Below are 15,212 nucleotides of genomic sequence, written 5' to 3'. Positions count from 1 at the left end.
TTTAAAAATGTTCACATAATGCATTTGAGATTAAAACAGGAGTTTGAAAATATTTAAATATTTTTCCTATTTATGTATGCCTTTTATATGCACTTTCTTATTCAGATTGAAATAATTCCTGTAGTCCATGATAACACATTACCCTATACATAAACACCACATCATAACACAAGCCAAGTAAGTCACTTCATGCCAAGTTCTATGGTCTACAGAATTTGGCCCTCCTTTTTTATTCCCCTCTCTTGGAATATTTTCTATTCAAGTATAGTTATCACTACGGTATCTGACTGGTCAGTATAACCCTTGTACCAATGTTCATGGCCACCTGATCCATGAAATAAGGCACAGCCTGCTAGCGGAAAATCCTGCCTTTGCACTAGATCTCCTTTGCTTTGCTTACAAGGAGTTAAGGAGCGTGATTTGACTAATTTTGAAGATTGCCATTTGAAATTATTCTAAAAAGGATTAATAAAGTGCTTGCTGTGGTCTGTTGGAAGTTGTGCACCATCTGCTGGAAATCTTGAAGCTCTCTCAACTGTCTTAGGAACCAACTGTCATTTTAAATGGCAAAAGGTGCTCATTTAAAAGGCAATTAGTTCTTTTTAAAATGTGCCTAAACACTTTCCTAGTCAGACCCAGAGTATATATGCACATATACAATACATTTCATCCAAAATTTGAATAAATGAATGGTCAACTTGAGAGGGCTTGAGCTGGATTTCAGAAGCGCTAAGCACCCACAACACTTGATGAAGTCAGTGAGAGCTGCAGATGGTCAGCATCTCTGGAAATCAGTCCCAAGGAGTCCAAGATTGGGCATCTAGAACTAGCGTCCTCTTTTGAAAATGTTGGCCTATATATATATACACACATATGAGGTTGGCCTGAACCTGAACACCAGATCTGAACCCCTTCAAACAACTGGGGAAGTTTGGATCCATGGCCAGATCTCTCTCTGCCTAGCCTGAAACAGAACCTTGGATCCAAACCCCCCTGGAGCTCTGGGGAAATTTGGATTCAGATCTATCTCGATCTGAACTTGATAACTCAGCCCCACCTCTGGAATAAATTCAGATTTTCCTCATAAACTCTAATCCTTTTTTTTTATTATTTTATTTTTTAACAGATTTTAGCGAGGATACACAATTTGACTGAAGACAGAAGACTATAGGTCACCCTTTCAAGATGAGGGATTGTATCATGGAAAGCAGTGCCTCTAAAAAAGAATTAGAGAACATGGTGGAGAACCCCTGAGCATGAGCTCCCAATGGCTGGAAAGACTAAGTGGGATTATGTGATCCTTGGCTGTATAATACAGGGAAATATCAAGAAGGGGGTGCTATTATCTCTGTATATAGCATTAGTGAGACCACTACCGGAATGCTGTGTCAAGTTCTGGTGTCCATCCTTCACAAAGAATTTGAAAACTTGGAAAAGGTTCAGAAAAGATCTACAAGAATGATTCAAGGTCTGGAACATCTGCCTAATGGTGAGAAACTAAATAAATTCAATGTACATATGGAAAAGATATCTAACAGTAGAAGGCTATTTAATCTAGTAGACAAAGACATAACAAGAAAAACTGGGAGCTGAAGCTAAATTCGTTCTGGTTAGAAATAAGGTGCACATTTTTAACAGTGAGGATAATTAATCATTGGAACCACATGGATTCTCCATTACTTGAAAATTTTAAATCAAGATTGATAGTCTTTCTGCTTCAGCCACAAGATACAGGCTTGATGCAGGAATTACTGAGCGGATTCCTATGGCCTTTGTTGTGCAGAAGGTCAGACTCAGTCTAGCCATGAGGTCTCTTGTCTCCCAAAGCAGCAACAGTCTTTGCAGGGCATGTGGGGGATGATGGTGCCCTTAGTTATATTCTGAAGAAGATGCCTGAGAAGTTCGAGGACTTGTCCTTTCCTTATGAGAGAAGGCTGGAGCTCAAAACTTTTTCTAAAATAATTTGGCACTGATTCTTGCCACACTAGCATCATCCCAAACTAACATCCTGCAGCTGAGGGTGAGCTCTGAGAACATGGAATTTCTTTCCTCTGGTGGGCCCTTCTCATGATGCTTGAGGTGGGGGGAGTGTCCCAGAAGCTAGGGCCCTATGCAGGGGCCCTACTGACTTCCCATGGTGGACAGAATAATGCCCGTTGGTGTCAATAATGCCCCTGGAGCCAGTTGTATCCTGCATCAGAAAAAGGCAACCATGGGCATCCCCCTTAGAAATTATCACTGGCATCAGACAATAGACTATTTCCTTGTGTGCAATGTGGGTGCTCTCTGTGCATCAGCAAGTGGGCTATGCACGCCCATTATTCCACATTATATCGTTTGCTTAAAAATAAGTCTACAAGACAATAAAATAAGCTAATCAAGGTTACAGCAAAGATACATTTTGCACAAACATCCTTTCTAGTGTTTTAGCAATTCTTTATTTCTACACTTTTCCATTAAGAACATTACTAAATATAATGACAGGTTTCAGAGTAGCAGCCGTGTTAGTCTGTATTCGCAAAAAGAAAAGGAGTACTTGTGGCACCTTAGAGACTAACCAATTTATTTGAGCATAAGCTTTCGTGAGTTACAGCTCACTTCATCGGATGCATAATGTCTTCTGCAGTTTCCACAGTATGCATTCGATGAAGTGAGCTGTAGCTCACGAAAGCTTATGCTCAAATAAATTGGTTAGTCTCTAAGGTGCCACAAGTACTCCTTTTCTTATTACTAAATATGACACCTATCCCACATAGCAAAACTCCAATTGTTCAGTACAGCATAATATCCATAGGGGCATAATGAATAACACTAATTAGAATGTTTCGGTGTCATCTTAATATAAAAACTAAGAGGAGAGAGATGAAATTACAGTGAATCAGTTTTCTAAAGACAAAAATGGGAAAGAAATCTGCTGAAATATTACACTGGAGAAAAGGAAACAAATTGCAGCACCTGTAAAAGTGATGCAGTGGACACAGAGTGCATAAGCTGCATATCTATTTCAGTCATGTGTCCATTAAGCCTAGGTAAAAGATTAGACACAAGTGACAATTCAAAAATATTTCTTTTAACTTCAGTCCATTGAGATGTCACTTGTCCCCTTTTCATAGGTCCTGTGAATGATAAAAATCAGACATAAGTGGCAAAGATTGTGGTTTAACTGCCTTTGTTCTTACAACAAGTGTATCCTAGCAGCATTTCTCTGCAGAACACCAATCCTTTATAGTCACCATATTAAATGAAATCTCCTTCACTTGTCTTCGGATTTGGATTCAGCTCCGAGTTATCCTCTCCCATCGTTCAGGCCCTTGTGTTTACTGCTCTGATGTTATCATCCAATTCTCCAGGCCTCAAGGTCACTTGGCCAGATCCTCAGCTGGTGTAAACTGGTGCGGTCCCAGAGACTTCAAGGGAGTGACTTCCAATTTACAGAGTTGTGAACTCTCACAATTTGATCAGAAGTCTCAAGTTCCTTGGTGTTTTTCTTAAATCCCTAGACACTGGAGTCATGTGAAGACACCAGAATCTCTCAGCTTTCGTTGCAAAAAAGTAAGTTTCTAGCCTTCATTGTTACGGAGGAATGCTTGAAAATGAAAGTCAAAAAGATTCAAATGTCAGAAGCTAAATAATTACAACCCCAAGCATATTATTATTTTTAAGCCAACAGAGGGTTTTAGGGCCCTGACTCAGGAGTTCTGAATGCTTGGGGTTGGCAAGCACCAACTGAAGAATTCCCTCATCTCCATGTTAATGTCCATTTCAGAGCGCATTGCCTCTGGTTTCTTTCCTCTTGGATGCAGAGAGTCTAATATATTCTTCCTCATCCTCAACTGTGCTGGAGCCACTTTATGCCAGTCTCTTGGTGCAAAGTGACCATAGGGCTGGTGCATCTGATTATGGGAGGATCTCCCCAGCACAAGGAGATTGTTTTGGTGGCACAGAGCTCCCGTAATGTCTCTATGCCACTCCATTCCTTGTGGCTGAGTAAAGGTAATGCCACTTTTTTCCTCAGACCCTGCAGATCTTGGGCTGCTGAGGCCACTTTCAGCCAGTATAAATTAGAGCAGGCTTGAGGTGGTTTCAGTTACACTGGGTCGCTGGCCATACTCACAATTGGCACAGGACTGGGGAATGCACATTTACAGCACTAACATATACGTCTGCCAGCTGAGAATTGCTGGACCACTGCAGAGCTGCAGACGTGTCCCCACCCCCCAGCATACCTCCTTCACTGCAAGATTCAGTCCTAGGCCAGTGACAGCTTTCCTAGGTCATGACTTTAGTCTCAAGTCTCACAGCCCTGCAAGACTAGAAACAGGAACTTTACATAATTGGAACAAGTAGAGTCCCGCCTTCCCAATGGGGGCACAGCCTTTGTTTTAGCCTTAGGAGGTCCCAAGGTATTTATCCTTGAAACACTGACATTTTTAGACACAAAAATGCTATTTAAAAATTGGTTTTAGAGGTTTTTGATGGTTCCCTCTGAGCCCTAGATTGTTGGATTCATGAGGCACCTGGCTGTATGGGCAAGGGGATGCAAAAATAATCTGAATCTTTTTGGTTTTTTAATTAAACAAACTCTCCAGAACATCCTAAACCTTTTTTCTTTAATATACATAGCATATCAGGCTATGTGATTGTGTGGTTTCTCAGAAAAGTTAGTTAGCAATCCAGGATTCAGTCCAGAGATTATAAACACATTCGAAATTTAGGAGACAAAGGACAGAATTCCAGTATGAGTAGTAGTCAGACAGAACTTTCAAAAACTTCAGCTGGAATCTTGCCTGAGAAAAGATTGCTGGATTTGGTTCATAGATTTTAAATTGTTCCATACCCAAAGGAAAACAAAACAAAATAAAACAAGTAGGTCTTTTCAAATGTGGCAGTCTCTGCTAAATCATCAGTTTAGGTTAGATAAAGGAGGGTAATCTCTGGTCCAGCGCTTAACATAGACAGCTTGTGTAAAATAGCAGTCAAGCATGCCAAGATCACATCTTCTCCAGGTCTATTCCATCAACATCCGGACACTCTTTTGAAACAGAGGAATTTGTGCATGTTTTGTTTTTAGTCATAAATACTGTTTAAATACAAGACAGGATTAATTTCACTGGACATTTTCTAGAGGAGAGTCACTCCAGCAGGCCTTGGGAAATTGGGTAAGAACAACTCCTGTCCAACCCCACTGTCAAGAAAGCAGGTACTTGCTGGAATTATAATTGAACAAGCTTTTGTAACAGTATGAATAACAGGGTTCAGAAGACTAGATAAGCCTGATTCCTATAAAGTTTCTAAAATATTCCTGTCCATCCACACATCACACAATATTGCTGTTGGCACCACTCAACAAAAGCATAGTGACTTAATGGTTTCACTATAAAATCAAGGCATCTCTATAGCAAACAAGTGTCCCCATCTGCTCAATCATTCGTAATGAGTGTAAAACAGGGAACTCTACAGTCAGACAACATGTTGCTAGGATTTCAATATCAGAAGCTGTCTGCATCTGTGAAGCCAGACAGGCTTCTGTCAGTTTAATTCATTGAGCCTGCAAAAGCATTTAAAGAGAAAAGAATATACAGCTGGGGCTGTACCTACTGCTTTCCTAAACGCTGAATACCTCCGTAGATAACTACCGTGTTTTAGATCCCAAATCATTAGCAAAAAAGATTCAATAAAATTTACAAGTAGCAGGGGGTAGAAGAAGTGGGTTTTTTACCCATGAAAGCTTATGCCCAAAAAAATCTGTTAGTCTTTAAGGTGCCACCGGATTCCTTGTTGTTTTAATAAAATTTACAAGCACAGTAGGACCCTGAAGAGTCTGGGGCACAGGTGAACCCATCTGAAAAACAAGGTGGGAGAAATATTGTGAGTTTAACGCTTAGCACAGAGGTTTGCGGGACAAGAGACCTTCATTCTAGCCCCAACTCTGGCAGATATGTCTGGCCTCCCTATCTTATGCCACATGGCTGGGAACCAGGGTTCAGTGAGTCTGAGTGCAAGCTGGCCTTGGGGAAACGGAGCAATGTGGTCCTCTTCAGCTAGTTGGTTTGGAAGCTAGCCAGGGGATATTGACTTCACTCTATGTGAGTGCAGGAAAGAGTACAATAGAGTCCCGAGGGGGAAACTGATCCTTATTTAATCAAGACCTTTGATTAGCTGGATTTTGGTAAAACAGAGTGTACTGTGACCCAACAATTTAGAAAGCACAATACTGGAGCTGAAACCTGGTTCCTCAGTCCTTGCCATGCTCTGCATTCAAGACTCTATGTTTCTCTGCCCCAGCTAGTGGAGAGGACCTGACCCACTGGCTGCATTAGGAGTTGCAGGTGCACACTTCTGTGCAGAATTTGATGCAAGTCATGAAATGCATTTCCTACTACTGGTTTAGTTGTTAATTGTGCTATCAATGCCTCCAAAAGAAACCCAGCACACTGACCAAGTCCTCACAGCAGGTCAAATGCTCTTTAGTCCACCTTTGGTTTTCCCCCCTAAGTTATTTAAACTGTGTAAACCAGAACCTCAATAATAGGCCTGATTTTTAAAAATACTAGCATGCAGTTGCATACCTAATTTGTGTACACAATTACCATGACTGGACATGCAAATCAGGTAGTCAGAAATGCAAATTGCCCTCTATTCATCAAACTCGTGATTTGTATCCGTAAATTTGCTAAACATTATTTATTAAAAATAACATGGCTGCCCACATCCTTTGCCTTCTTTATGTGGATGACCTCTGTGTTCAATCCTCTTTGCCACATGCTGCCTGCAATTACAGCTATGCAATCCTCTAGACTTCAGTTGAGGTTCACAATAGTAACTGCCAGCAAAATTTGACCCATAGTGCCAGTGTTTTCCTTCCTCCAATACAGAATTAGAACTCTCATTCAGCACTTAATTTCTTGTCATTGCATTTAGTCAGCAGCTTGGATGATAATGTATGTTCCACTTTCTTATTGCCCAGTAGCCTGTGCATGGGCAAATCTTCCCTGGTTCATGCCAAATAGTCTTAGATGAGCCTGGCAAATTGCCACCTTCATTTCCAGTCTCATTAGATTAACAAAGATATCTTTGTTGTTTTTCTGATCTATTTTTGCTTTACAAAAATCGCATCAATTAATCGAAAGTCACAATGAAAGAAAAAGTTCAAAGAAAGTGCAGTATTGTTGGGATGAATTCTTCCCTCCGACATAACCACACCCCTGATCTCTGCTTCAGCCAAAGAGGGCATGGGGCAGCTCAGCTGGGGCAGAGCCTTTAAACCACCTTTGTGCCATATCTCCCTTCAGATTCTGGACTGATTGGGCACTGGTCTATCCCGCTCCCCACCCCAGCATGACTTAAGCCAGCCAGAGGGCTGGTCACTGTGGGTGGTGTGGGAGCTGCAAGAGTGGCTCTAAGGCACAAGGGGTACTTCCATGAATGGCTACATTGACTGTAGGGTTCCTTAACAGCCTGAAGTAGCACAAAGCAACTGCAGCTCAGTCAAGGGTCTGGCTTGTTGACTGCAATAGAAGTTGCACCTGCAGGCAGAATTTGGCCTAGTAATAATTCAGTCTTAAATTTGACTACAGAATCTCTGAAACACATGAACACTTCAGCCATCAAAGTGACAGTTTCTTATTGAAACTTGAGGAATTAATAAGTGTTAATCAAGCTACAAAACAGCTCCTCAGCGGTTCCCCAAACACAGCAGAAACATAATAGAATGACAGCTCCAAAACTGAACAAAGGGATGAGACAGCTTGAACCAAGTGTGCATACAAATTTCAGGCAAATCAGACAGTTTACTTTTGCCTTTTAACCCTTCAATCAACCAGAGGGAAGCTGAGTGCAATGGGGTTCCCACTCACCACTTCATGCTCCCCTTTGCATCTAGACCTGGGAAAGTAGCTCTCATTATATTGTGTACCCCAGTCCTGCTCTCAGCTCAGTCGGTGATTGTCTCTCTTCTGCTCACTTGGCCCTCCAGCCAGGTCCCCATTAAAGCAGGGAAGGATGTAGAGGTGAGGAAGTCCAACAGTATCACTGTCCAAACACTTTATCCAGATGGCGTTCAGCCCCAGCTTGGAGCTGTGTGCCACTATACCATTGACTGGAAGGGGAACCTGAGCCTGCTACTCTGGGTTTTGGTCCAGAGACCCTATAACTAGCAATCCAGGTCTGCTCTGTCCCCGTCGCTGTTTCCCTGGGCTCCTTCCTACCGAGCCTCTTGTTTCCCTTGGCTGTGTCTGGGTTTACCACAGTACTCTACTCCCCATACTTCACTCCTTCCTAGCCTCTTGCAAGACTTCTTACTCCAGGACAGGCTCTCAGGGCTCTCTCTCTCTCTTCCTGGACTTCCTCCTTAACCCGGACCACTACCCTCATCCCAGGGAGTATCTGGAGCCTCCTTCCCCGGCAGCCCTTCTGCTTTTAGCATCAGTGCAGGCTTTATAGCGCTGGCCCAGTCCTTCCCCAGCTCGGCTTCACTCAACATTAACCCTGGCCCTCCCTTTCGCAGGTGATGCCCCACTGAGTCCCAGTAACAACTCAGACATGTGGCTAAAGGGAAGAGATATTTTACTGGAACTGTCAGAATGCAGAAGGTTGCAAATGCCATAGTTACGCTACTTAAACAATTGCAATTCAAAGTAAAACAGCGGCAGTTCCTATTTGGGCCCTGGGGGCAGTTCAATAGAGAGTTAGGGTTCCTCAAGTCTAATGCCTGTGGGTCTCTGTAGAGGCAAACAGGAGCTTCCAGATTTCCAGGCCAGGATCAGTAAGCAGTGATTAGGGCCCCTCTGAACTGGCTCCCTGCCCAGCCTCTGCTGCTTCCCCACAGAGTCTGCACAGGTTTGACCACAGCTGCAATGTGCTCCAGGCACACCTCTTCACATGCAGTTCCCCAGCTCCAGCTGCAGCTTGCTTTGCATGCAGTTTCCTGGCAATCTCTGCAGCATTCAGCTTCCCTAATGCTCCAAATTTGTCATGTAGCCACTGCTTCCCCCAGAATGAGGTTACCTCCTGGCTCAGCGTCCCCATAACATTTCTGCCCCACCTTGTAGTGGCCAGACAAAGGGAATGTATTCACATATCCACCTGGAGGGTGATAGGTCAGAGGAGATGGTAGTTTTCTGCTTAGCAGATCATCCCACGATTCTTTCCTGTGTATCAACTGTAGTGTTTAATAAGTTCCAAACAGTCACACCTGTACAACCATATTGAAGGCAACAGCTCTCACTGAGGGTAGTATCTGGCCCGTCAAACCTTTATTATTGGCAATGGTGCATTGGAAGGTAGGAACCCAGCTTGACCTTCAGATCTTAAGTTGAATTTGCAGGGCTGACAGTTAAGAAAAATACATATCTGAATTCATAAAGTGAGCACACTTGAGACAAACTTGGAACCCAATAACCCCCTCTCAATTACTCCAATTAGCTAGCTATTATTATTAATCATTTGGATTGCAGTAGCATCTAGAGGCCCCCACTTGCTCAGGTCCCGTTCTACTAGGTGCTTTACAAACATAGTAAACGATAGTCCCTATCCCAGAGATCTTACCAACAAAAGATAAGAAATCAGGGGGCAATGAGACAAACAAGCAAGATGAGGAGGGTGGAGACCTGCAGAGTAAGAAAACGTTTAGGATATTTTTGCATCAACCAATTGTGTGCATATTGCTTAGCCCATCAATAGCAATAATCACAACGAGCTACCTGCTAAACTTCTGTACATCTGTCTGTCTGGATTTTTTCCTTCCATTTGCCTTCTCAAGTCCTGTCAATGAGTTTTCAGTTTCTTCCATACCTTGACTGCAATTCACTGCCAATTCTGTTGTGTTTTTCATTTCTACCTCCCGCCTCCTCTCAAATCCTTTCCGTTGTGTCAGGAGGGTTTTTTTCTGACTATTTCTTTCTGATGAGTAAAATGGATTTTTCCCCGTTGGACAGCAATGCATTCCCTTATTATACACAGTAATATCCCCAGAATGCCACTTCAAACTGTACTTGAATGATTTAGCACATAAACTGCAAATGAATGAGCAAATTTGTGAATAACTTGAAATTTTCTGCCTTTAACTGTTGAACTTTATGATCTCAGCAACTCAAATAGCCTTTCTGAGATATAAGATACAAGAATAAAAACAACAAATAGGAGGGAGGGTGTTTTGTAATTGCACAAGTCAAAGCCCATTTCATTTAAGGGCAGGTGTTAGCAGCTAATATTTACCATACAGGCAGAGAGATACAGTTTAAATGTCAGCTAGACAGATATTGCTATCTATATATAAAGGGTCAGATTCTGTGTTGCCTTCAGCATCTGCTGTGCAAAGCAGAGAAGCCAGGAAGCCAGTTATGGTTCCTTGATTCTATGCCCAACCCCAGATGCAGGTTGGAGCAGCCTGGGGGCTGCTCTACCATGCCCCAGCAGGCAGCTAGTGCATAAGGGACTATCCACTAGTTGGGAATTGCACTCCAGATACTCTCCCCCTTCTGACCCTGGACAAGCTTCCTGCTCCAAGAGATGTTGTGGGCAGAGAACTGTTGGAACCACTATGCTGACTGTAAACCCTTGGCGGAGTCCCCACGTCAGGGCAACCCCCAACACTGGACTTGAAGCCAGTCTCTGTCCCCAAGTGGTTCGAAGGTAAAGGAGCACAGCAGAGACTCTACCCCCAAAATGTATGTATCAAAAAAATGTGAAAGTACCTTGTATTCCTAGGTCACTTAGACTATTATGTACACTGAAACTGGGAGGTGTGATTCCCAGCCTGGGTAGACAGACTGTGTAGATGTTGCAGCATAGGAAGTGGCTTGGGCTAGCCGCCTGAGTCCATGCCTGCCCAACCCCCTGGCTCGGAGCGTGGGTGGCTAGCCTGAGCCACACCCCGGATGTTGCAAAGACCACACTGCTATTTTTTGGTGAATTAGCTTGAGCAGAGCTAGCACGAGTCTGTCTACCCACGCTGGGAACCACATCTCCCAGCTGCAGACTAGAGACATTCCTATCAGCCTTGCTGGAGCCCGAGGCATAACTAACAGTGTGAACCAAAGGTGGTGAACCAGAGTAGGCCTGGCCTTGGCGAAATAACAGCACACTCGGTATTAGCTATCACCATGTAAGCACATCCCTGACGGGAGAGGAGGGTACAAACCCACACTTCTCTCAAATAACTGTGCAAACATCTTCTTAAGAGCTGGTAGAGGGACACACCGATACATGGATAAAGATGGGGGGAGGGATAGCTCAGTGGTTTGAGCATTGGCCTGCTAAACCCAGGGTTGTGAGTTCAATCCTTGAGGGGGCCATTTAGGGATCTGGGGCAAAAATTGGGGATTGGTCCTGCTTTGAGCAGGGGGTTGGACTAGATGATCTCCTGAGGTCTCTTCCAACCCTGATATTCTATGATTCTATGTTTTGTTCGAACTAGCAGCTACAAGGATAAGGGTGGTGACTAGCCCTGTCTGGAGGGTAATACTTAACTTGTTGGCATCGGTGTATAAAAGGACAAGTCATCGGAGGGGCATCTTTGGCCACCAAGGGGAGAGCATCCTGTTGTGCTGAATGAGCTGGTACCATTGTTGCAGGCATATATGTGTCAGTGTACTTGAAGCTCCCATGGGATGCTAGCACCATGCTTTGTCAACAGTAAACTTAGCCGAGCGCCTTCGCCACCGAACTTTCTTAAGAATAACATTGAGATTTGCTGTATCAGCACGCTGAGTCCTCTGTTCACGCAGCTAACACCGGAGCTCTGAGAACAGCAGCGCTGAGCAGCCATCACAACTTGGCAGCAGTAACAACATTCCTCAGCACTTAACAATTCCCAGTGGCCCAAAATGGTACCTGTAGGTCTTTCTGCAGACTTGGCCAATGCTTCAACCCATGGGCAAGCTAACCCATTTGCCAAACCCCTTCCGCACCCACCAGGATGGCTATGCTAAGAGGAAAGCTGGATATATCCGCCTCGCTCCCCAGCCATCCCAGAGACATTATGCTTCCTGCCACTAAAATGGCACACCTTCTTCTTCAGACCTCTGAGGCAGCGTAATATGGCCCACAGTCTCTTGAGAACCTAGGCTGAAAATTTCAAAGGGTCAATCGGAGTTGGACACCCAATGCCCTTAGGCCTGTATAAAAATCCGATCCCTAGAGAATAAAGCAAGCCACAATTATATCAGGCACCTAAGAGTGGCAGAGGGAGGGTTATGGAAATCAGGGGCCCAGAAAACTATAGAGGGAAATAAATATTATAGCTAGATTTGTTGCTGCTGTTGTTTACAAAAGACTAGACAGTTCTGTGACTGATCATACTTATAGTGATGCAGGATAAGATTACAGAAACCCTGCCTAGCATGGGTTAGGAAGAGAAAAAACTATAAGGTGGCAGACGTGTCTTCCTTCGACCAGGCCTAGGGTTAGATCTCTCAGTGACAAGACAATGGCAGACTGCGAGACCCTGAAATCTGGTTCATGCTGATGAGTGTAAATACTCTTGTTAATGAACCCAGCACCAACCACGATCTGACTGATGGTGGATCTGAACCTTCCTCATATCACTAAGACCTAGCTGCATTACCTAGCTGTCTGTGTGTTAGAACACAGCTCTGTGCTGATTAGAGCTGAGCATTAGCCTAGAGAAGGCCAGGGAGAAGGAGTGGCTGGGCTTTTAATTCTTATGTATATCACTCCATAAGCATACACGTGGCTTTACGGAGCAGGAAAAAGACTGTCCCTGCCCCGGAAGGAGGAGGAACTTGGCATGACACATGAGAAGAACGAGGGCAAAATGGTGACAGATCAAGAGATGCTGCATAATACACAATGTCTTTTCAGCTTCTGGTTTGCTTTGGTTTTAGTATGTTAATTCTATTCTGAGGGGTAGAAGTAATAGGAAGGAGCAGTTCTCAAGGAGAGATGAGAAAGAGGGAGAGTAAGGTTGTCTGGTGTTACAGGTGCTGAGAGGGCTTTTTGCATCAGAGCTCAGAGGCTGGAAACTTCCAGTTCCAAAGATGGACTGGTGTGAATATTGTCACTGCGTCTTTCAAAGCCAATGTGAGACTCCTCAGGGTGCACATGGTAACATGAATGGGGTGCTAAGAAGAGCAAGTCATCACCTTAGATTTCAGGGAGAGAAGAAGCCATTCACACACTGTCTCCAGGAGGGCTGTAGATAGCACTGCTGCGTTTGCTGAGGTAAACCAGGCTTCTCACACCTATAAAGTCATCTCAGTGCCATTCAGGGAATGGCGCTTGTCATATGAATGCTCCTTTGTCCCACATAAACTTGCAGCTGTCAGCACAGCCAGCGCTAACTGCTAGGAAATGATCAGTCTGAGAAGGAAACGTTGCAAGCTACCAAGTTTCCAAAATGTGCTAAAACTGCCATAGACGCAAGCTGCCAGCAGCTTTTTATAAACTGTGGCCTTGACTGGCATGCTGCTGAGTAAGGAAATATATCAAATAATCCCAAAAAGAGAGGAGACAACACCCTGACCAGGGTAACAGTCCTGAATGATATCTTATAGGGATCATTTCCTGCCACCTGCCTCCCCCACAAAACAGGAGTGCATGAGCTCAAAAGAACCTTTAAAAGGCATGTTATTAGTGAGGGAGTGAGAAGAATTACCCTAGCAAGGAATTCTATAGCTGTTATCAGGAAAACCTGAATGAGCTACTGCTCATACAGGCAGCAATAACTGCCAGTGTATATGCCTGACTTGGATGCTGCCCTAACTTCATGGAGCACGAGGTGAAAGAGTCAGGGAGCACCAGGGCTAAAACTGAATCACCAGCTTGCTGAACCCAGGCCCTGCCTTGAAAAGTCTACTCTGTAACTCCAGCCATGGAGCACTTGTGGAGTATAAACTCCACTGGCTTTGACGGTCAGTGGAGTTTGGCAGAATATGGATACATGGAAGAGGCTGTTTGAATGTAGCTAGTCTTATATTATATCAAGACAGGTAACATTTCATGACATGCTGATGATATCATAAGAGGAGCTGATAGCACTGTAATAGTTAAGGTTGCCTGATATTTTACATTATGAGACCCTGTGTTCATAATGATGAATGTTAACTGTTTGGGTTGAAATGTGACATGTTGTGAGTCTGCCTCAGGCTTCAGAGTAACAGCCGTGTTAGTCTGTATTCGCAAAAAGAAAAGGAGTACTTGTGGCACCTTAGAGACTAACCAATTTATTTGAGCATGAGCTTTCGTGAGCTACAGCTCACTTCATCGGATGCATGCCGTGGAAACTGCAGCAGACTTTATTTATACACAGAGAATATGAAAAAATACCTCCTCCCACCCCACTGTCCTGCTGGTAATAGCTTATCTAAAGTGATCATCAGCTTATCTAAAGTGATCTCCTGCTGGAGAGTGAATTTGTGGGGGGGGGTGGAGGGTGAGAAAACCTGGATTTGTGCTGGAAATGGCCCACCTGATGATCACTTTAGATAAGCTATTACCAGCAGGACAGTGGGGTGGGAGGAGGTATTTTTTCATATTCTCTGTGTATAAATAAAGTCTGCTGCAGTTTCCACGGCATGCATCCGATGAAGTGAGCTGTAGCTCACGAAAGCTCATGCTCAAATAAATTGGTTAGTCTCTAAGGTGCCACAAGTACTCCTTTTCTTTTTGCCTCAGGCTAAATTTTCTGGGAGAATTTCAGAAAAAATGCTTCAGCAATTTTTCAGAACAAGGTTAACAAAGAATACATTGTTTGGTACAGGTTAAAAGGTTTTTACAACTTTTTCGCTGAGAAGCTCTAGCACCTTCATACTTCGGAGCCAGGACTAAAAATTTGGTAGGGGACTTCTCAGCTACCAAGTATGTGCCTTTTGTGGTCTCTTTGAAAATCCCCCTCAAAATTTCACCAAATTATGGTTGTCTGAAAATCTCAGTTTGCATGTGCTCAGTCGAGAGCTGCTAGCATTTGCTAGCTATATTCTCTGAAGATTCCATCTGCACTGTCCATCTTCCATCCCAGCACTGCGGGGTCTGAGCAGAACTTTCTCTGCAATTGCTCTTCCCAGCTGCCATGGGCTGCTGGGTACTGGAACTGTCTCTCCTGTGATCTCAATAATCGGACTGATAGTGCCCAGACAGCAAGGAGGAAGAAGTCTGACTGGAATGCAGAGGGGTGAGGAACTGGGGCAAGGTGGGAATGGCAAATGGGGTGACAGGGACAAGGGGCTGAGGTGGGTTAGGAAGACAGAGACTTA

Source organism: Lepidochelys kempii, chromosome 1, assembly GCF_965140265.1.
Source record: "Lepidochelys kempii isolate rLepKem1 chromosome 1, rLepKem1.hap2, whole genome shotgun sequence".
Lineage (NCBI taxonomy): Eukaryota > Metazoa > Chordata > Testudines > Cheloniidae > Lepidochelys > Lepidochelys kempii.
This window is presented reverse-complemented; position numbering follows the sequence as displayed.